Source organism: Bos grunniens, chromosome 18 (assembly GCF_055505025.1).
Source record: "Bos grunniens cultivar Pamir isolate PY7600 chromosome 18, Bosgru_T2T1.0, whole genome shotgun sequence".
Taxonomy (NCBI): domain Eukaryota; kingdom Metazoa; phylum Chordata; class Mammalia; order Artiodactyla; family Bovidae; genus Bos; species Bos grunniens.
Window position 1 is genome coordinate 61287758 of NC_141182.1, and position 23240 is coordinate 61310997.

Below are 23240 nucleotides of genomic sequence, written 5' to 3' on the forward strand. Positions count from 1 at the left end.
AACTCTTTTTTTAAAAAAAAAATTTTTTTTTTTAATGTGGACCATTTTTAAAGTCTTTATTGCTTCTGCTTTATGTTTTGATTTTTGGTTGTGAGGCATGTGGGATCTTAGCCCCACGACCAGGGATCGAACTGGCACCCCCTGCATTAGAAGGCAAGTCTTAACCACTGGAGTGCCAGGGAAACCCCCTGAAGTACAGCTCTTGCACATATGGTTACCTGTGTTTCCTTCTCCTGTGACAATTTGTGTGTTTTCACTGACAACAGGCATAAGAGGACACTGCTTATGTGTAAGTTAATATTTTATTTCTTCCTTTGGTTTCTGGTTACATTTCTGTACATTTTTCATGAAAATTCTCTTTTCTGGGTGTGTATTACCCAACTCGATGAACAAGAATTTGAGTGAACTCCGGGAGTTGGTGATGACAGGGAGGCCTGGCATGCTACGATTCATGGGGTCGCAAAGAGTCAGACACAACTGAGCGACTGAACTTAACTGATTATGCTTTTAAATGCTTCCTTCAGCATTTGCAGCATTAAAGTCACTTTGTCCACTAGCAATAAATACACAGCTATAAATGCATTCTGCCTTCACAGTCCATAGAGGCTCACAGTGCCTCTCGAAGCAGATCCTCCAGTGCATGGAGGGATTCCACACAGCATCTCTCTCCTGTGGTTAAGATGATTCATCACTAGGGATGTCTTTGTCCAGCATTTGGGAGGTGGAGGCCAGTGTGTTGCTCAGTGTTCTCCTCCAACTTGTGTCGGATCCCATATCCAAAGTATATGGCAAATCCTAGTAGGGAAATGAGACAGTGAGAAGTAAAAGCAGGCACTCTCCTCACTTATAAATGCCCAATAGACCTCCTATCATGGTATCTGACACAGTTTAGGGGAGAGGTGGTAGGAAGATTGGGTTCGTTTATCCAAGAGGCCTCTTTACTCCAGAAAGTCACTTACCAATCCCCATCCAGATGCCAAATAGGACCCAGGTCCAAGTAGTCATATGCACCATCAGGTAAATGTTCACAAAGATGCTCACCAGTGGGAGGAAAGGCAGAGCAGGGACCTGTGGGCAGAGTCAGTTCATCCCTGAACACACCCTAGGCATCTGAAAGGGAGACCCTATCCCATGTGGGTGGGACAAGTTCAGTGCCATTCAGGCTGTGTGTTCAGTGCCTACTTAGTGCATGTAAAGCACTGAGTGTGGATCAGGGAAGGGTCCATAGGTTTCAGCAACTCCCCTTCTTCCCTGGTCCAGCAAAGGAAGCTTAGACCTAAAGCACGCAGACCTCCTTCACTCAAGGTGGACACTTTGGGCACATGAGGTCACCTACCCTGAAGTGAAGAGCAGTGGGGTCCTGGGGCTGCCTCCAGATGATGGCCGTGACCCCAGTGATGAGCAGCAGCAGCAGCACAGCCACTGTGGTGAGCACGGGGTCTCCAGAGAACACCTGGCTGGGCCACCGGTACAAGATCAGGCTCAGGATTATCAGCAGGACAACTACAAGGGTCAAGGTGGAGGAGAACAGAACAGGTTCGACTCCAGAAGCCAAAGATGTCAAGACCTTGGGTCACACTCCTCCCCAAAACCTCCCACATCATGAAGGCTCATCATACCTCCAGCATTCCTCAACTGATGAAATACACATTCCCACCTTATCTTGTCAATTTCAGAATACCGCCAGAGACAGATCCCAGTGCTCACCAAGCACTATGGCACATCCATAGACAATCTGGCCAGATGTCTGGGTGGGGATGGTGCTGGCAGGGAACCACAGACTCTTGAGATTCCTTGAGATGTTGGCTTAGGTACAGGGTCCAAAGACCTTTCTTTGACTACAAGCTCCATCTCACTTTCTTCCTCTGTTTTTTGGTTCTTGCTTAAACTCTGGTCTGAGTGATACCTGAATTAGAAGTATGATGCAACATGAACAGCAGTCCCTACTCACCCAACATCACACAGTCGAATCCATCTTTTTTTCCCACAAAAGCAGAGCAGGACATTTAGAAGGCAGCATGAAGGCAGAGAGGATTAGCCCCCATCAATCCCCACAAGTCAAAGACCCCCAGTCAGGGTGGAGCGGAGTCTCACCTGAGCACAAGGACAGAAAAATCGACCACCAAGTTAGCAAGCAGGGACCGAAGTGACATGAGATCCATCAGATCACTGAAATGGAAGAGTAACGCCAAGACCCCTAGAAGGAGGGCATAAACAAGGTGGGGGGATGGAGTGAGAAACAGCTGGGAATATGCAAGCCAAGGAAGATAATCCAAAGGGGGTGGGTTTTGTTTATCTACCTGCAAGGACTCCAGAAATCATGATAACCTTGATGTGAGTGCGTGTACGGGCGTTGATCTGGGCAAGAAATCAGAAAAGGAGCCCGTCCTCTGCCATTGTGTAGATCAACCAAGACATGGCAAACATGGTGTTCAGGAGGCTGGAAAAGAAAACAGAGAGGAGTGAGAACGTGCAGAAGCAGGAGAGACCAGGGCATCCGCTCCCTCGTCTACACGGGGTAAGGTGTCTTTCTCTCTTGTCTCTCAATCCCAAGGGCTGGGATACCCGAGCATCTGACAGTCAACGAGGAGAAAGCCATGCCACTGACCTGGATGAAAGAGCACAGAGGATGCCAACAGCCACAGCATATCTGGCAGGGCCCCACCCAACATGGAGAAAAGCCTGTAGAAAGGGGCTGTCAGGGTGAATTTGGTAGTAGGGCACCATGAGGGTGAGCGCTGCTGAGACACCAAAATATGCCACAAAGCAGATCAAGACTGAGACCACGATGCTGATGGGGATGGACCGCTGAGGATTTTGGGCTTTTTCCCCTGCAGGATTAGAGGAAACACTGGGTCAGGAAACACACCAGAGTGAAAGCACAAAATCCGCTTTCCTGTTGAACCTCCAAAAGAAACCCCTATGCCCAAGGGCAGCCCAATCCGTGCCCACACCCTGGATGGGACACAGGGTGACCATGTTACCTGTAGTGACAATGGAATCAAAACCAATAAACATGTAGAAACATAAAGCTGCTCCTCAGAGAATCCCATCAAGGCCAAAAGGCACAAACCCTCCAGAACCCAGAGGGCCCAAGCTATGGTGAGAGAAGAAACAAGAAAGAACGTGGGTGAGGTGTGTTCAGCCATGTATACTGGACTCCTCCCTTAATATGACAAGTCCTGGGCTCCAGGACCCCCTCCACCTGGATCTCTTTAGGTTAGTTTCTCAGCTGTGTCCAACTTCAAACTCAGATTGTAGCCCACCAGGCTCCTCTGTCTGTGGAATATTCCAGGCAAGAATACTGGAGTAGTTAGCCATTCTATTCTCCAGAGGATCAGGAAGACCCAGGGACTGAACCCTGGTCTCCTGCATTGCAGGTGGATTCTTTATCATCTGAGCCACCAAAGAAGCCCAAGATCTCTTCAACCCCCAGATTCCCAGATGGGTACCCTTTCTCACGCCACACCTTACTAAGGTCAAGGACATCCTCCTAACCTGTAAATGTCACTGGATCCAGATGTGTTCAGTGTGTAGTCCTGTTCCGCGAGCTTCCAGTTGTGCAGGTCTCCCTTAATGAAGCCACAGACGATGATGAAGCTGAGGACCGAAATGTTGATGCCCGTGAACACTTTGTTAACCTGGGGTAACGCATGAACTCCCAGAACCAGTAGTCCTGTGGGGTAAAACTGGAAAATGAAACTTTCCAAATAACTAAATCCAGGACTCCCCTGGTAGTCCAGTGGTTAATACTCCAAGTTTCCACGGCAGGGGGCACAGGTTTGATCTCTGGTTGGGGAAGTTCTGCATGCTCATGATGAGGCCAAATAAATAACTAAGTCCATAGAGATAGAAAGTAAACACATTTTTGCCTAGGACTGGTGGTTATGGGTGGTGGACAGACAGTGACTGCTCAGTGGGTATGGGGCTTCCTTTTGTTGTGAAGAACATGTTTGGAACTGGAAGGAGGTGATGGTTACACAACATTGAGAATGTACTAAGTGCCACCAAACTGTACACTTTCAGGTGGTTAATTTCTTATTGTGGCCATCACCTCACAATATACATGTCTATCAAATCATCTTAAACTTATACAGTGTTGTATGTCAATTATATCTCAGTAAACTGGAAAAGTTTCCTCTCAGTTAAAAACAATCTTTGTGGGGTGGGAGGGAGGCTCAAAAGGAAGGAGATATATGTGTACATATGGCTGATTCACAATGATGTCCAGCAGAAACTAACACAACATTGTAAAATAGTTATATTCCAATAAAATAATAAAGTAAAAAAATAATAAAAAATAATTTTATAAAATCTTTGGTACTTCCCTAATGGTGCAGAGGTTGAGAAACTGCCTTGCATTGCAGAGGATATAAGTTTGATCTCTGGTCCAGGGACTAAGATCCCATGTTCCATGCCGCAACTGCTGAGCCTAAGCACAGCAATGAAGAGCCTGAAGGTCACACAAGAAGACCCAGTGCGGCCAGGAAGAAAAAAAACAACTTTGATTCTCAACTGGGGTAATTTTATCCCACAAGGGACTTTTGGCACTGTCTGGAAACATTGTGATTGATACAGTTTGGAGAGCTGGGTATCATTGGTATATAGTACATAAAGTTCAGCGTTGCTACTCAATATTCAACAATGATCTTTTTTGGGGGGGAGGGGTGACCCGCTTGCCAGGTGGGATCTTAGTTCCCCAATCAAGGATTGAACCTGCACCTTTATTAGTGAAAGCACAGAGTCCTAACCACTGGACCACCAGGGAATTCCCCAAAAAATGATTAAAAAAAAATACTGAAATGCCCAGGACAGCCCCCAACCCCAAAGAACAAAAGTGTTAGTCATTTAGTCGTGTCCGACTCTTTGCGACCCCATAGACTGTAGCCCACCAGGCTCCTCTGTCCGTGGGATTCTCCAGGCAAGAATACTGGAGTGTGTAACCATTCCCTTCTCCAGGGGATCTTCCGGACTCAAGGACTCAAGGATGGAACCCTGGTCTCCCGCATTGCAGGCAGATTCTTTACTATCTGAGCCACCTATTACCTCTACCTCAAAGAATGATCCAGCCCAAATTTTCAATAGTCCAAGGGTAGGGAAAAAATGGTCTTTGTTTTGCCTTCCTCTCTTTCTTATTGCAAACCTTCCTTCCCAGTCTTAATCCCCTCTCCATTCAGTAACCCTGAGGCTTTCCCAACCCAGCTTCCCTTTCACATCTCACTCTTCCCATCCTAACTCTGACCCCTGACTCACCCATGAGCAGCAGCACCAGGCCCAGGGCGAAAAAGTCTGGGTACTTGGCCAGGTAGTAGGGCATATACAGGGAGAAAGTTCCCTCTAACCCCTGAGAGATGTGGTTCCCAGTCAGGCTGTCGAAGGTGTAGCTCCAGGCCCGGGCTATACAGGCAGTGCCTACAGCAGCAGAAGAAGGAATGTTTATGAGCAAACAGAAATTGAACCACAATGATCTAGGGAGAGGAGTGAACAACAGCAACAACAAAAAACCCATAATATCTAGGGATTCAAAGAGTTTCTTCTCATCAGGTGGGGAGGGCAGGCCCAGATGATTCACAACATAGGTTAACTCTTTAATATGCTAGGAGATCAAAGTTACAGAAAATGAACAAAAAGCACAGGGAGGTGGGACCAGGATGGTGGGATCGGAATTGGCATTTTAAATCAGAGTGTCAGGAAAAGTGCTGGGAAGTCAGCAGCTAACCAAAGTCTTCACTACGATGAGGAGATAATCCTGAGGAATTTGCCTCCCTCTACCCACTCCCTGTGCAGGGGGTGGTTCAGATGGTAAAGAATCCGCCTGCAATGCGGGAGACCGGAGTTCGATCCCTTGCCTTGGAAGATCCTTGGGAAAAGGAGATGGCAATTCATTCCAGTATTCTTGTCTGGAGAATTCCATGGATAGAGGAGCCGAGAGGGCTATAGTCCATGGGATTGCAAAGAGTCGGACAAGACTGAGTGACTAACACACACACACACACTCCCTAGAGTTCCCTTTCCTTCAGGGTTATTTGTTGTCACTGTGTTTAGCCCTTAAGTCGTGTCCAGCTCTTTGTGACACCATGGACTGCAGCACACCAGGCTCCTCTGTCTGTGGAATAATGCAGGCAAGAATACTGGAGTAGGTTGCCATGGCTTTCTTCAGGGATTCTTCCTGACCCAGGGATTAAACCCAAGTCTCCTGTACTGGCAGTCAGATTTTTTGCTACTGAGCCACCTGGGAAGCCCTCAAGGTTCTTAGTCTCATCGTTTAAGGAAAGCAGGATTGAAGGGAAACCTGGCGTGTTGCGGTTCCTGGGGTTGCAAAGAGTCAGACACAATTTAGAGACTGAACATCAACAATGGCATCAAACTGAGTAGAATGAAGTTGTAGAGCCTTTCTGTCACTATTACCCATCTCCCCCCACAAGGTGGGGTTTGATCCCTGGATTGGGAAGATCCGGGAGGAGGGCATGGCAACCAGGACATGGCAACTCACTCCAGTATTCTTGCCTGACAAAATCCCAAGGATAGAGGAACCTAGAGAGCTACAGTCCATGGGGTCAAAAAGAGTTGGACACGACTGCAGTGACTGAGGACAGCACAGCCCCGCAAGGTGGATAACATCTGCTTGTGAATGAGCAAAGATCCCATTCATATCTCCTAGTCTCTTGATCTGAAGCCCCACCCCTTCCTGTACCCCAAAATCTCACCAACAGTTAAGGACAGTATGCGATTCCAGCCGATGATGAAGCCATACACCTGACCCATGATGGTACAGCTGTAGAGATACATAGAACCAGAGCTTGGTACCCGGGCCCCAAATTCTATATAGCAGAACCCAGACAACAGAGAAGACAGGGCAGCCACCAAGAAGGAGAGGACGATTGCTGGTCCAGCGATGTACTTGGCCACTGTACCAACCAGGATGTGCACGCCAGCTCCCAACATCCTGCGCACGCCTATGATCACCAGGTCTAGGGTGTTCAGACAACCAGCCATGTGATGCTCAGTCTCCTCTCTGGGACCCAGTGGCCGCCTGCGCACCAGCTTCTGACCAAATTGGCGAGCATCCTGAAGCATCCTAGACGGAGGTCACGAGGCTACTATCTGCTGAGGAAACAAGATGCAAAGCCATCAAGATGATGAAGCCCCCCACTTCTTCTGACACAGCACAACAGCTCCCAGCTCCTTCTACTTTCATCTGGAAAATGGGTCTCTCTACCCTCAGGCTGCAGCCGGGCTGACCCCCTGCACTCTGGGGTTGCAGAGGTCTCCTTGGGAGTATGTGAACTCAGCGCCCAGTCTCCCACAGAAGAGGGTGACCCGAGACTTACTGGATCCTTGGAGCAGAGCCTGGAGCACTGGGTCAGTCAGGGAGGCTGAGGTTAAGCCATGCGGGGCTGGAGCTGAGATATCTCCAAGAACCGAAGCGGGGAGTCCCTGTGAGCAAAAGACAACTTTTTGTTGGGGTGGGGATGGAGTTGGGGGCAGGAAGGAAGCATCTGCAGAGTTGCTATCAGCCCTTGATTCTTCTGTGGTTACCTCAGGGGGTGCTTCTGAGAGGGTTTTTTTGTTTGTTTTTTGTTTTTTTTTTAATTGTGTTGTAATACCCAGAACGTAACATTAACTATTTTAATCTTTTTTAAGTGTGTAGTTTAGTTAAGTACATTTACATTTTGGGCAACCAAACTGTAGAACTTTCTTCATCTTTTAAAACTGAAACTCTGTACCCATACAACAAAATTCTTCCTTTCTTCTCCACCAGTCTTGGCAACCACCATTACACCCTCTGTCTCTGTGAGCCTGACCACTCTAGAGCTAGTGCTAAGTTGCTTCAGTCATGTCCAACTCTTTGGGACCACTCTAGGTACTTCATTCTTGTAGGTTCATACACTATTTCTCTTTTGTTGTCAGGCTTTACTTAGTACAATGTCAACAAAATTCATCCATGTTGTAGCATGTGTTAGAATTCCATTTTTAATGCTGAATAATACTCCATAGTATTATAAGTACATGCCACACCTGGCTTATCTGTTTCTTGGTCAATGGACACTTGGGTTTCTTTCATGCTTTGGTTATTGTGAATAATGCTGCTATGAACACAGGTATACACATATGTCTTCCAGACTGTGCTTCTCTCCAACTCTTCTGGGTGTATACTCAGAAGTAGAATTGCTGGATCATATGGTTTTAAGATTTTTATCTGCTTGTGAGGGAGAAAATGTTCATATATTGAGGAATGGGGAAGTCATTTTGGCTTATTGGTGGTTCAGTTTGAACTTTGTGTGAACTAAGACAGCCTGTCTGACTCTCACAGCTCATCTGTCTTAACCACTGAGATAAAGAACATCTGTTTTGAAAATAAGGATGAACAACTCCTTTCTTATGGTGTCCATGAAAAGACAAGGTTCCCTTCCCAGATGGTGTCCTGCTGCCTGAAGAACTTGTAACTGTGGTCTCTGACTATTTCTGTTGCTCACCCAGTTGAATCTCTTAAATTCTGTCATACTCGACACTGTTCTGAGTCAACTGGCCTCTTAGGAGGTACCGTAACTCCCTTCACCCAATGTCACTTTGGCTTGATATAATCGTCTGAACCTTGCAATTTTCCTTCCAGCACCTCAAGATGACAGCAACCCTGACTGCTTGGTGCTAACTGATTACCTTCTTACTCCTATACCTGTGCTATTAGGGTGGCTCCTAACCCCACATGACTAATGCTCTTCTAAGAAGAGAGTAGAATACAGAGAGTATACATGGACACCAAGGAGTGAGCGATTTAATAAATAAAAATACAAAACACCTAGATATACTGAATTTCAGACAAAGAGTGAATATTCAAATATATATTTCAATACACAGCTTTTATATAAATGCATATTTGTGCATTAATTATACTTATATTTTAAATCTGTACATATACATGTACAAGCACTATCATGCACTGATTTATTGTGCCTCAAAGATACTGCCTTTTCTTATAAATTGAAGGTTTGTGGCAACCATGTGATGGTCAAATGATTGTTAGCATTTTTTCTTTTTACAAATATAGTGTCTTAAAATTACAGAAGAATCTGAAAGAGCAAGAAAACTTGGAGCCTGGCTGGCTACAGTCCTTGGGGTCGCAAGACTCAGACATGACTGAGCAGCTGAGCAACAGCAACACAGCAGGGAGCGATTTGCTGGTGGTGGCGGTAGGCGCCCAGCTCTGATTCCCGGCGTGTTTCTCGAAAGTTGATGAGGAAGCACTGCTTGGGCAAGGGACATGCTGGGAGTTGTAGATCAGGCAGACAAGAGAAAGAGGAAAGGAGAGAGAAAAACATTGGCACCCCACTCCAGTACTCTTGCCTGGAAAATCCCATGGATGGAGGAGCCTGGTGCAGTCCGTGGGGTCGCTAAGAGTCGGACACGACAGAGCGACTTCACTTTCACTTTTCACTTTCATACAATGGAGAAGGAAATGGCAACCCACTCCAATGTTCTTGCCTGGAGAATCCCAGGGACTGGGGAGCCTGGTGGGTTGCCGTCTATGGGGTCACACAGAGGCGGACACGACTGAAGCGACTAAGCAGCAGCAGCAGGGCTCCTTCACTGTGCGGACCTAGATTCAGCCCTGTGGGTCTTGAAAAGAGAACAAAGCAGAGAGTGAGAGTAAGCAAGTTGTCATGGGAGAGAGAGAGAGTCAGAAGTCTCCAGCCAGCAGTTTGGGGAGACTGGCAGTTTACCTTGAAATCCCAGGCTTCAGCATCAATGATCTTGGAGAGAGATCAACCGTGAGGAGTGGCTTAGTTCTCTGCCCAGGAATTGGACCCGGGTGGCCTGGGTGAAAAACCAGGAATCTTAATCTCTAGTCCACCAGTGGCTAGAAACTAGAAACAAGGTTCTCCTGGTTCTTGCCCCCAGTAAAAAAATGCATTTCTCCAGGAGGCAAAAACTAAAAATATGATAAACGTGCGTTACTGGAGACACAGCACAGTCGTGGGGGAGCACAGAGGAGGTTTGTTAAGACAGAAGCCAGGCAGAGTTCACACACAATAGAAAGGCTGTGGGCGTCCTCCCGAAGGAGGAGGAGCCCATAAAGAGACTGTTAAATCATCTGTACAGGGTGGTTCTTCCTGTCTTTGTTTGTCTTTGGCTAATTATCTGCCCTGCCCTAGGACCCTCCCTGACAAGTGTGTGCAGACTTTTTTCCTAGATGGATTCCAACACACAGGCCTCTGGGGGCCCTGGACATCACCTATTACGGGATGGCACTCCCATCTTTTTGCCCCCCAAGGAGACTTTCTGTGCATGTGCGGTGCCCTAAAGATAGAAAATATGTGACCCCTTGATCTTTTACACACACAGGGTTTAGCCCCTCTTTGTCCGTGCCATGATTGTTATATTATCGTGTCCACAGCAGACAAAGTCCAGCTATTTACTCTGTTCCTGTCATTTCCATCTCCCAGTGGGAACAGAAGGCAGATTGTAAATATCTAGCCTAGAGCCCACTTGCCTCCTTTCTTGGGAAATGTAAACAGAAGGCTTCTTTCTCCTGTTTATCTACTCTTCATGTGTCTACTTTGCAGGCTCCAGACAAAGAACCTAAGAGGATAGAGGACACGATATTCTGCCCCAACAGCAATAAAGTTTAAATGCTTCAACAAGATGATATAAGCTTCTCTGGTGGCTCAGACAGTAAAGAATCTGCCTGCCATGCAGGAGACATAGAAATGTGGATAGTGAAGATCCCCTGCAGGAGGGAACTGCAACCTGCTCCAATGTTCTTGCCTGGAGAATCCCGTGGACAGAGGAGCCTGGCAGGCTATAGTCCATGGGGTCACAAAGAGTTGGACACAACTGAACAACTAACACTTTCACTTTTCTTTCACTAGTAAAATATGTGGCCAAGGAAAGAAGCAGTGTACAGAATTCATCCAGCTAATATTGCCAAAGTTCAGTTCAGTTCAGTCACTCAGTGGTGTCTGACTCTTTGCAACCCCATGAATCCAAGCACGCCAGGCCTCCCTGTCCATCACAAACTCCTGGAGTTCACCCAGACTCACGTCCATCGAGTCAGTGATGCCATCCAGCCATCTCATCCTCTGTCATCCCCTCTCCTCCTGCCCCCAATCCCTCCCAGCATCAGAGTCTTTTCCAATGAGTCAACTCTTCCCATGAGGTGGCCAAAGTACTGGAGTTTCAGCTTTAGCATCATTCCTTCCAAAGAAATCCCAGGGTTGATCTCCTTCAGAATGGACTGGTTGGATCTCCTTGCAGTCCAAGGGACTCTCAAGAGGCTTCTCCAACACCACAGTTCAAAAGCATCAATTCTTCGGCACTCAGCCTTCTTCACAGTCCAACTCTCACATCCATACATGACCACAGGAAAAACCATAGCCTTGACTAGACGAACCTTTGTTGGCAAAGTAATGTCTCTGCTTTTCAATATGCTAACTAGGTTGGTCATAACTTTCCTACCAAGGAGTAAGCGTCTTTTAATTTCATGGCTGAAGTCACCATCTGCAGTGATTTTGGAGCCCAGAAAAATAAAGTCTGACACTGTTTCCCCATCTATGTCCCATGAAGTGATGGGACCGGATGCCATGATCTTCGTTTTCTGAATGTTGAGCTTTAAGCCAACTTTTTCACTCTCCACTTTCACTTTCATAGAGAGGCTTTTTAGTTCCTCTTCAATTTCTGCCATAAGGGTGGTGTCATCTGCATATCTGAGGTTACTGATATTTCTCCCGGCAATCTTGATTCCAGCTTGTGTTTCTTCCAGTCCAGGGTTTCTCATGATGTGCTCTGCATAGAAGTTAAATAAGCAGGGTGACAATATACAGCCTTGACTTACTCCTTTTCCTATTTGGAACCAGTCTGTTGTTCCATGTCCAGTTCTAACTGTTGCTTCCTGACCTGCATATAGATTTCTCAAAAGGCAGATCAGGTGGTCTGGTATTCCCATCTCTTTCAGAATTTTCCACAGTTTATTGTGATCCACACAGTCAAAGGCTTTGGCATAGTCAATAAAGCAGAAATAGATATTTTTCTGGAACTCTCTTGCCACTCTCCACTTTCATCAAGAGGCTTTTTAGTTCCTCTTCAATTTCTGCCATAAGGGTGGTGTCATCTGCATATCTGAGGTTATTGATATTTCTCCCAGCAATCTTGATTCCAGCTTGTGTTACTTTGAGTCCAGCGTTTCTCTGAGTCCAGCGTTTCTCATGATCTACTCTGCATAGAAGTTAAATAAACAGGGTGACAATATACAGCCTTGATGTACTCCTTTTCCTATTTGGAACCAGTCTGTTGTTCCATGTCCAGTTCTAACTGTTGCTTCCTGACCTGCATATAGATTTCTCAAAAGGCAGATCAGGTGGTCTGGTATTCCCATATCTTTCAGAATTTTCTACAGTTTATTGTGATCCACACACTCAAAGGCTTTGGCATAGTCAATAAAGCAGAAATAGATGTTTTTCTGGAACTCTCTTGCTTTTTCCATGATCCAGTGGATGTTGGCAATTTGATCTCTGGTTCCTCTGCCTTTTCTAAAAGCAGCTTGAATATCAGGAAGTTCACGGTTCACATATTGCTGAAGCCTGGCTTGGAAAATTTTGAGCATTACTTTACTAGTGTGTGAGATGAGTGCAATTGTGTGGTAGTTTGAGCATTCTTCGGCATTGCCTTTCTTTGGGATTGGAATGAAAACTGACCATTTCCAGTCCTGTGGCCACTACTGAGTTTTCCAAATCTGCTGGCATATTGAGTGCAGCACTTTCACAGCATCATCTTTCAGGATTTGGAATAGCTCCACTGGAATTCCATCACCTCCACTAGCTTTGTTTGTAGTGATGCTTTCTAAGGCCCACTTGACTTCACATTCCAGGATGTCTGGCTCTAGGTCAGTGATCACACCATCATGATTATCTGGGTCGTGAAGATCTTTTTTGTACAGGTCTTCTGTGTATTCTTGCCACCTCTTCTTGATATCTTCTGCTTCTGTTAGGTCCATACCATTTCTGTCCTTTATCGAGCCCATCTTTGCATAAAATGTTCCCTTGGTATCTCTAATTTTCTTGAAGAGATCTCTAGTCTTTCCCGTTCTGTTGTTTTCCTCTATTTCTTTGCACTGATCGCTGAAGAAGGCTTTCTTATCTCTTCTTGCTATTCTTTGGAACTCTGCATTCAGATGCTTATATCTTTCCTTTGCTCCTTTGCTTTTCACTTCTCTTCTTTTCACAGCTATTTGTAAGGCCTCCCCAAACAGCCATTTTGCTTTTTTGCATTTCTTTTCCACGGGGATGGTCTTGATCCCTATCTCCTGTACAATATCACGAACCTCATTCCATAGTTCATCAGGCACTCTATCTATCAGATCTAGGCCCTTAAATCTATTTCTCACTTCCACTGTATAATCATAAGGGATTTGATTTAGGTCATACCTGTATGGTCTAGTGGTTTTCCCTACTTTCTTCAATTTAAGTCTGAATTTTGCAATAAGGAGTTCATGATCTGAGCCACAGTCAGCTCCTGGTCTTGTTTTTGCTGACTGTATAGAGCTTCTCCATCTTTGGCTGCAAAGAATATAATCAATCTGATTTCGGTGTTGACCATCTGATGATGTCCATGTGTAGAATCTTCTCCTGTGTTGTTGAAAGAGGGTGTTTGTTATGATCGTGCATTTTCTTGGCAAAACTCTATTAGTCTTAGCCATCATGGTCAACAAAAGAGTCCGAAATGCAGTACTTGGATGCAGTCTCAAAAACGACAGAATGATCTCTGTTCGTTTCCAAGGCAAACCATTCAATATCACAGTAATCCAAGTCTATGCCCCAACCAGTAACGCTGAAGAAGCTGAAGTTGAACGGTTCTATGAAGACCTACAATATTGCCAAAATGCACCCTAAAATAGGCACTAAAAGAGACGTATAAAACATGGCCAACTAGCACAGGAAAAGATGGCCATCATTCATAATTATTCAGTTCAGTTCAGTCACTCAGTCGTGTCTGACTCTTTGCGACCCCATAAATCACAGCACGACAGGCCTCCCTGTCCATCACCAATTCTCAGAGTTCACTCAAACTCATGTCCATCAAGTCGGTGATGCCATCCACCCATCTCATTCTCTGTTGTCCCCTTCTCCTCCTGCCCCCAATCCTTCCCAGCATCAGAGTCTTTTCCAATGAGTCAACTCTTTGCATGAGGTGGCCAAAGTATTGGAGTTTCAGCTTCAGCATCAGTCCTTCCAAAGAACACCCAGGACTGATCTCCTTTAGAATGGACTGGTTGGATATCCTTGCAGTCCAAGAGTCTCTCAAGAGTCTTCTCCAACACCACAGTTCAAAAGCATCAATTTTTTGGTGTTCAGCTTTCTTTGCAGTCCAACTCTCACATCCATACATGACCACTGGAAAAACCATAACCTTGACTAGACGGACCTTTGTAGGCAAAGTAATATCTCTGCTTTTTAATATGCTATCTAGGTTGGTCATAACTTTCCTTCCAAGAAGTAAGCATCTTTTAATTTCATGGCTGCAATCCTCATCTGCAGTGATTTTGGAGCCCCCCAAAATAAAGTCTGACACTGTTTCCACTATTTCCCCATCTATTTCCCATGAAGTGATGGGACCAGATGCCATGAGAAATGCAAATCAAAACAACGATGAGGCACCACCTCATTCTGTTCAGAATGACTATGATTAAAGAGTTTACAAATAATAAATGTTGGAGAGGGTGTGGAGAAAAGGGAACCCTCTTGCACTCTTGGTGGGAATGTAAAGTGGTGCAGTCATTATGGAAAACAGTATAAAGGGTCCTCAAAAAATTAAAAATTGAGTTGATGTAAGATCCAGTCATCCCACTTCGGACTGTATACCCAGACAAAACTATAATTCAAAAAGATACATGCATCCCTATGTTCATAGCAACACTATTTACAATAGCCAAGGCATGGAAACAACCTAAAACTCATCAATATGTTAGGGGAAGTACACTGATTGAAACCACCCACCCTGGCCAGGCACCATAATAACCATTTGCATGAGCTGTTTTATGACAGGAGGTCCTGGTAAGGAACAGGTAAGTAATAAGCCTCCACCAAGCAGAAGAATTTGGGAAAGGTCAAAAGGAGACACCACCTGTCCACCCACCTCCCAGAATCCTTCTCTCTTGTATCCATCTTGGCTGAACAAGGCATGCACCACAAGGAAGAACTCTGAGTCTGATTGGCTAAAGACAACCCGGAAACTAATCCCATCACCATAAAACCCGAGACTACAAGCCATGAGGCAGAGCTGTTCTCCTGAATTCCCTTACCTTACTGCTCTCCACCTGGGTGCCCTTTCCCAATAAAATCTCTTGCTTTGTCAGCACACGTGTCTCCTTGCACAATTCATTTCCAAGTGTTAGACAAGAGTCCAGTTTGGGGCCCTGGAAGAGGTCCCCCTTCCTGCAACAAATAGATGAATGGATAAACAAGATGTGATATATATATATATATATATGTGTGTGTGTGTGTGTGTGTGTGTGTAAATATTTAGTGGCTCAGTGGTGAAGAATCTGCCTGCAGAAGATCTCCTGGAGAAGGAAATGACAACCCACTCCAGTATTCTTGTCTGGGAAATTCCATGGACAGAAGAACGTGGCTAACTACAGTAAATGTGGTCGCAAAAGAGACAGACAGAACTTAGCAACTACACAACAACAAATATATATATTCAGACATACTTACATCCTGACGGACTGCTCAGCCATGAAAAATGAAGCAATGCCACTTGCAGCAGTATGGACGGACCTAGATAATGGGATTATCATACTTAGTGAAGTAAATCAGAAAGAGAAAGACAGACACTGTATGATATCATTTATATGTGGAGTCTAAAATACGACCCAAATGAATCTACCTATGAAATAGAAACAGACTCACAGATATAGAGACCAGACTTATGATGGCCAAGGAAGAGGGAAAAGGAAGGATTGGGAGTTTGGGATTAGCATGTGCAAACTATCGTATGCTGCTGCTGCTGCTGCTAAGTCGCTTCAGTCGTGTCCGACTCTGTGCGACCCCATAGACGGCAGCCCACCAGGCTCCCCCATCCTTGGGATTCTCCAAGCATGAACACTGGAGTGGGCTGCCATTTCCGTCTCCAATGCATGAAAATGAAAAGTGAAAGTGAAGTCGCTCAGTCGTGTCTGACTCTTCGAGACCCCATGGACTGTAGCCCACCAGGCTCCTCCATCCATGGGATTTTCCAGGCAAGAGTACTGGAGTGGGTTGCCATTGCCTTGACTAGATAAACAACAAGGTCCTATTGTATAACACAGGGAACTATAATCAATATCTTGTGATAAACAGTCACGGAAAAGAAAATGAAAAAGAAGATATCAATACATATGCATAACTGAGTCACCTTGCTTTACAGAAGAAACTAACACAGCACTGTAAATCAACTATACTTCAGTAAATTAAAAAAAAATAATTCAGGTTGAGGCAGCCAAACAAGAGAGTATAAATTTAGAAGAAAAAAAAAAAGACATCTAAAATAGGTATTGGGGATTTAGAAGTAAGGAGCACTCCCCTCTTTAATAACAGAAGGACATTTGGAATCAAGTCCACATACAAATGTTGAAAAAAATTCCACATCATTTTTTTAAGAGTCTGACTTTTCAAACAGCTATAATATAATAGGAGAAAACATAGAGTTTAAAGTAATGTGAGGACAGACACTTAAGCCTTGAGAATGGCATGTCTGATATAACATCGTACAGAATTTTGTTGCTTTTGTTGTTGTTTAGTCACTCAGTCGTGTCTGAATCTTTGCGACCTCATGGACTGTAGCCTGCCAGGCTCCTCTGTCCATGGTATTTCCCAGCCAAGAATACTCGAGTGGGTTGCCATTTTCTCCTTTAGGGGATCTTCCTAAATCAGGGATCAAGCCCATGCCTCCTGCATTGGCATGAGACCAATTGGCTTCTTACCGCCTGCATTGGCTTACCACCTTCTCCTGCATTGGCTTCTCACCACCAAGCCACTAGGGATGCCCAGTAGACAACCCCAATTGTCAGGTACTGTCTTCCTGTTTTGATTCATGAGAGTCACTCAGGTCCACCTCTGCTGCTTTCTCCCCACCCTCTCATCTTTTCAATATAATTTCCCATGTTTTTAATTCATCTCACGGAGACTGAGATATCACAGATATGCTCACATTCCTTTTCTTTTCCCTTTCTCATTGAACAGCCACCCTGTATTTCAAGGTGAGTGTCCTGATCATCACCCCTCCCCTAAATTTCCCAGCCTTCTGACCTCTATCTCTCAAATATTAACACCTTTTCTTTTTCATGTACTTCCTGAAGCATCTGAAATTATTTCTCAGTTGTATAACCATTGCTGAGTTTGGGTGCTTTGCATATACATTATATATGAATATTTTAAATTGATGTTGCATTCATGGTGACCTGTAATTCACTATTGATAATCTGCTCCTACCTTCTCACCGCCAGTCTTTGGTATCTTAATCCTTCTGTCTTTGCCTCCTCCTCCTGCCTCTTTTGGGCTTCCCTAGTGGCTCAGACAGTAAAGCGTCTGCCTACAATGCGCGAGAGCTGGGTTCCATCCCTGGGTAGGGACGATCCCCTGGAGAAGGAAATGGCGACCCACTCCAGTACTCTTGCTTGGAAAATCCCATGGAAGTTAGAGTCTGGTTGGCTACAGTCCACAGGGTTGCAAAGAGTCGGACCTGACCGAGCAACTTCACTTCACTTCACTTCCTGCCTCTTTTCTATCTCAGATGGAAACACTTCATCTCACTCTCTCTCTCTTGCCTTCTGCCCCCTCCCCCCATACATCCTGTTTTTGACATGAATTCATTACTGTGCCTTGGACCAGTAGATTTCCTGCCTTGGTTGCCTTTGGAAACCATCCAAATCTCTAGCCCTGACAGAACAGAAACTAAGTCAGAGGGGAGTTGAAAGAAAACCATGTGACATGAGAAGAGAATGAAAAAATTCCCAATCACGGTATCATCAAAGATTCTTCCATTATGAGGGGACCCTCCAAAGAATACACACTGACAACTCAGGTTTTCTCCATTATCTTATACAAGGAAGGAGTCTAGAAATAAATGTAGTCTTTTGTGTTTGTTAAAATTCTTAGTTTTTTGGACTTCCCTGGTGGTATAAGTGAATGAGAATCTACCTGCTGATGCTGATGCTGAAACTCCAATTCTTTGGCCACCTGATGTGAAGGGCTGACTCACTGGAAAAGACCCTGATGCTAGGAAAGATTGAGGGCAGGAGGAGAAGGGGGCAACAGAGGATGAGATGGTTGGATGGCATCAATGATTCAATGGACATGACTTTGAGCAAACTCCGGGATACAGTGAAGGACAGGGAAATCTGGCGTGCTACAGTCCATGGGGTTGCAACGAGCCAGACAAGACTGAGGGACTGAACAAAAACAGCAGCAACTGCAAGGAGAAGCATGCATACGAAAATGGAGAGTAGCCCCGGATCACTGCAACTGGAGAGAAAGTCCTCCCGCAGCAACAAAAACCGAGTGCAGCCAAAATTGTTTAAAAATTTTTTTAAATCAAATGTTTTGTAGAATTCACCGATGAAACTATCTTTTCTGTGTTGAGAGGTTTCTTATCACTGATTCAACCTCCTTTCTTGTTACTGGTTTATTCAGATTGTTTATTTTTTCCTTCCAGGTTATCCAATTTGTTGGCGTATACTTTTTCATAGTATAAGAAATGTGTATAAGACATTTGAAGTACCCTTTACAATATCTCCTCTTTCATTTCTGATTTTACTTATATGAGTGTTCTCTTTTTTGATTTTTTATTGGCGTATAACTGTTTTACAATGTTGTGTTAGTTTCTGCGACACAAAGAGGTGAATCAGCTTTGTTGTTGTTGTTTAGCCACTCAGTCATGTCTGACTCTGTGCCACTCCATGGGCTGTTGCCCACCAGCTCCTCTGTCCATGGGATTCTCCAGGCAAGAATACTGGAGTGGGTTGCCATTTCCTAATCATGGGGATCTTCCTGATCCAGGGATCAAAACTGTGTCTCCTGCATTGGTAGGCCAATTCTTTACCACTGAGCCACAAGGGAAGGAAGCCCAGTGAATAGCTATATGTATACATATGTCCCCTCCCTGCTGGGCCTCCCTCCCACCCCGTCGCCCATCCCAACCCTCTAGGGCATCACAGAGCTGCAAGCTGAGGTTCCTGTGCTCTCTGCAGGTTCCTATTAGCTTTCTGTTTTGCACATGTAGTGTATGCATGTCAATCCTAATCCCCCAGTTTGTTCAACCTTCTCCTTCCCCCACTGGGTCCACATGTCAGTGAGCTGTCACCTCACAGATGTCAGAATGGTCACTATTGGAAAATCTACAAACAATAAATGGTGGAGAGGATGTGGAGAGAAGGGAACTCTTCTGCACTGTTGGTGGGAAAGTAAGCTGACACAGCCACTATGGAGAACAGGATGGACATTCCTGAACAAACTAGGAATAAAACTACCATATGACCTGGCAACCCACTACTGGGCATAAACCCTGAGAAAACCAAAGTCAAATCAAATCAAATCACAAAGATATATGTACGCGAATGTTCTTTGCAGCCCTGTTTACAACAGGCAGGACATGGAAGCAACCTACATGTCCTTAGACAGATGCACGGATAGAGAAGATGTGGTACATATAGGCAATGAAATTGCTCAGCCATACAAAGGAAAGAATTTGAGTCAGTTGTAGTGAGGTGGATGAACTTAGAACCTGTTATACAGAGTAAAGTAAGTCAGAAAGAGAAAAACAAATATGTATATGTTTGGTACAATATGGTACAGATGAACCTATTTGCAGGGCCAGAATTGAGATGGAGTCATCGAGATTGGACTTGTGGACACAGCGCAGGAAGGAGAGGGTGGGATGAATTGACAGAGTAGCATTGACATGTATACACTATATGTGTAAAATGGAGTTAGTGGGAAGCCTCTGCACAGCTCAGGTTGCTCAGCCTGACTCTCTGTGAGGATGTAGACACACGCGATGGGAAGGGGGAGGGAGGCTCACCAGGGAGAAAGTATATTTATAATTAAGACTGATTCACTTTATCATACAGCAGAAACCAACACAACATTGTAAAACAATTATCCTCCAATGAAAAAGCAAAAAAAAAAAAAGTTCCTAATTAATTATTATTGAATATCGAAAAAAAGGAAAACCAAACCAATCTCCCAAGAGCCTGGAGGAAGAGAGGACTAATCTTCATTCTGAATCAGAAACAAAAGACTCCATTTTCTATCCTTTGGGACATAGAATGTCTCCCCATTACACTGCTCTGCAGGGCCAGGCTGACTCAGAGAACACGAGTTAAGAGCAGGGGGCCTCTGTCCATGTTACTCTAAGGTCCGAGTTGAGCATTATGGTTGAGGGCAAGCATTCAAAGAGTCAGGAAGCCATGATTAGGATCTTGGCCCCACCTCTCTGCCCTTGAACAAGTCATATACTTCCCTGGACCTGTGTTTCCTTCTTGTTCAAACGCTGCTGATGAACTTTTGAGCCCTGTCTTTAGGAACATAAAATGGTACAGTTGCTGTGGGTAAAGTATGGTGGTTCCTCCGAAAAACCAAAAGTGAAATTACCATCATGGTTGAGCAATCCCACTCCTGAGTGTACACCCAAAAGAACTGAAAGTGAGGTCACAGGAGACGTTTGTACACCCATGGTGGCATTATTCAGATTAGCTGAGAGATGAAAGCAACCCAAATGGCTATCCATGAAAAATGGATAAAAACAATGTGCTCTATACCTACAGTGGAATATTATTCAGCCTTAAAAATATGGGAAATTCTGACCCATGCTATAACATGGAGGAAACTTGAGGACAATATGCTAAGTGATATAAGCCAGTCACCATAAGACAAGTACTGTATGATCCCACTTCTATAAAATAGCTAATACAGTCAAATTTACACAGACAGAAAGTAGAATGCTGGTTTGCTAGGTGCTGGGTGAGGGGGGAAATGGGGAGTCATTGTTCAATGCACACATGGTTTCAGTTTACAAGACAAAAAGAATTCTGCGAACTGGTTACACAGCTGTGTAAATTTACCCAGTACTGCTGAAGGCTCATTTAAAAATGGTGAAGTTGGCAAATTTATGTATATTTCACCACAGCTTTTAAAATTGTATGCTGGGGATAAACTGGAGAGCCAGCTTCACAGAGTTGATGAGTGTACAAAACTCCAAGGTAATTCAACACAAAACACCACTGAATTGTCTTCAGCAGAATGCTCAGCTCCTAGAGGAGGCATCAGCAGACGTGGAGGGCAGAGAGGAGACAGGAGACTGACGGCAGTGGTACCCGCATCACAAACTCCATGTGAGGGTCATCTTAGGGTTGTGTGAGCACCAGACTAAAACCAGTCCAAGAGCCCCTGGACATTGATCCAATCTCTCCCAGCCCCTCCTCTCCTCACACAAACACAGACAGTTCCCAGCTGCTTCTACTTTCATCTGTAAAACGGGTCTCTCCACCCTTAGGCTGGAGCCGGGCTGACCCCTGCACTCTGGGGTTGCAGAGGTCTCTTTGGGAGGATGTGAACTCAGCACCCAGTTTCCCACAGAAGAGGGTGACCCGAGACTCACTGGATCCTTGGAGCAGAGCCTGGAGCACTGGGTCAGTCAGGGAGGCTGAGGTTAAGGCGCACAGGGCTGGAGCTGATGTTTGTCCAAAATTTAAAGAGGGAAGTCGCTGAGCACAGAAGACAACCCTTAACCTTGGGTAATTGGGGTGGGGATGGGGCTGAGAGGACCTGAAGCTTATGCAAAGTTCCTGTTAGCACTTAACCACAGCCCTCTGTGGTTACCCTTGTGAGATTTTCTAAGATGTTTTTAACTGGGGTAACATACACGTAACAGGAAATTTTAACCATCTTTAAGTATTCAGTTCAGTCATTTTGTAACCGAAAGCAAAGTCTGGCTGCTGGCTGCTCAAAAGCCATTCAGGAGGCCAGGTTGGTGGAAGGAAAGTTTGCTTTATTTTGGATACTGGCAGTGGGGGGAGGGCGTTACACTCCTGCCAAAGGTCGACTCCCCTCCCACCCCAACAGGCAGTGGGTAAGAGGTTTAGACAGAGGGAGGGGGCTACATGGAGAAACAGCATGGTCAGCTCTGACAGTCATCTTGCAACTGGTCATGGATGGTTGGACCAGCAGCATCTTGATTGTTTTAGGTACAGTTACTCTTCAGTCACAAGGTCAGTGTGTTCCCATTTCCTTGAGGCCATTTGTTCCCATTTCCTTGAGGCGGTTCTCAGAATTGGGGCAGCTGTTGTCATGGCTACACTCTGGTCCTCAGCTAGTTACTCTCTTGCACCTGGTGGAGGTGTCCGTCTCTACACACTCTCAGAATATTGTCTGTAGCCCTTGAGGAGGAACTAAAGGTCCGTGACTATGCTTAGTCACCACATTATTATTATTTGTTCTCCTCTGGCTGCTGTCCTTTGTTTCCGCATGCTCTCACGTCTTGGATTAAACTTATTCTTTGGCTAAGCTTTTCCCACAGACAGAAGGCAGGCAGAGGACATGGGGGTCAAGGACCCTAGGGTCCTACTCCGTCTCCATGTTAAGTACATTCACATTTTGTGCAACCAAACTCCAGGACATTTTTCCTCTGGCAAACAGAAACTACACATTCAACAACAACAATAAAAATCCCCCTTTATCCTTTCCCAGTTCTTGGCAATCACCTTTCTATTTTCTGTCTCAATGACTCTGACTACTCCAGGTTCTTCATTTCGGTGGAATCATCCAATATTTGTCCTTTACTATCGGGTTTATTTTACTGAGTGTAATATCCACTAGGTTCATCCATGTTGTAACATGTGTTATGTTCCCTTCTCTTTAAATGCTGAATATACTCTACTATTGGTACCTACCACATTGGCTTAACCATCCTTTGGTCAATGAGCACTTAGGTTGCTTTCATGTTTTAGTTACTGTGAATAATGGTGCCGTGAACACTGAGTGTACACATGTCTTTCCCCGAGTGTGGCTTCAACTCTTCTGGGTATATCCTCAGAGGTATAATTGCTGGATAATATGGCTCTAAGATTTTTAGCTGCTTGTGATGGAGAAGATGTTCACATATTGAGAAGTGGAGAAGTCTGTCTGTCTTATACATGATTCAGCCTGAACTTTGTGTGAACTAAGCCTGCCCAACCCTCACAGCACATCTGCTTTCACCACTGAGGTAAA

General features: G+C 45.0%; 1 pseudogene across 1 annotated transcript; it reads right to left on the reverse strand.

Moving 5' to 3' along the window:
* Positions 1 to 283: 283 nt before the first annotated feature.
* Positions 284 to 21725, reverse strand: LOC147354545 (cationic amino acid transporter 3-like; annotated as a pseudogene). Its single transcript, XR_015146489.1, has 13 exons — positions 21631 to 21725; positions 7332 to 7437; positions 6708 to 7104; positions 5254 to 5412; positions 3499 to 3676; positions 2985 to 3097; positions 2609 to 2831; positions 2301 to 2440; positions 2095 to 2197; positions 1708 to 1906; positions 1337 to 1503; positions 960 to 1068; positions 284 to 795 (listed from the first exon to the last, which is right to left on the reverse strand). The product of XR_015146489.1 is annotated as a cationic amino acid transporter 3-like (transcript).
* Positions 21726 to 23240: the final 1515 nt, after the last annotated feature.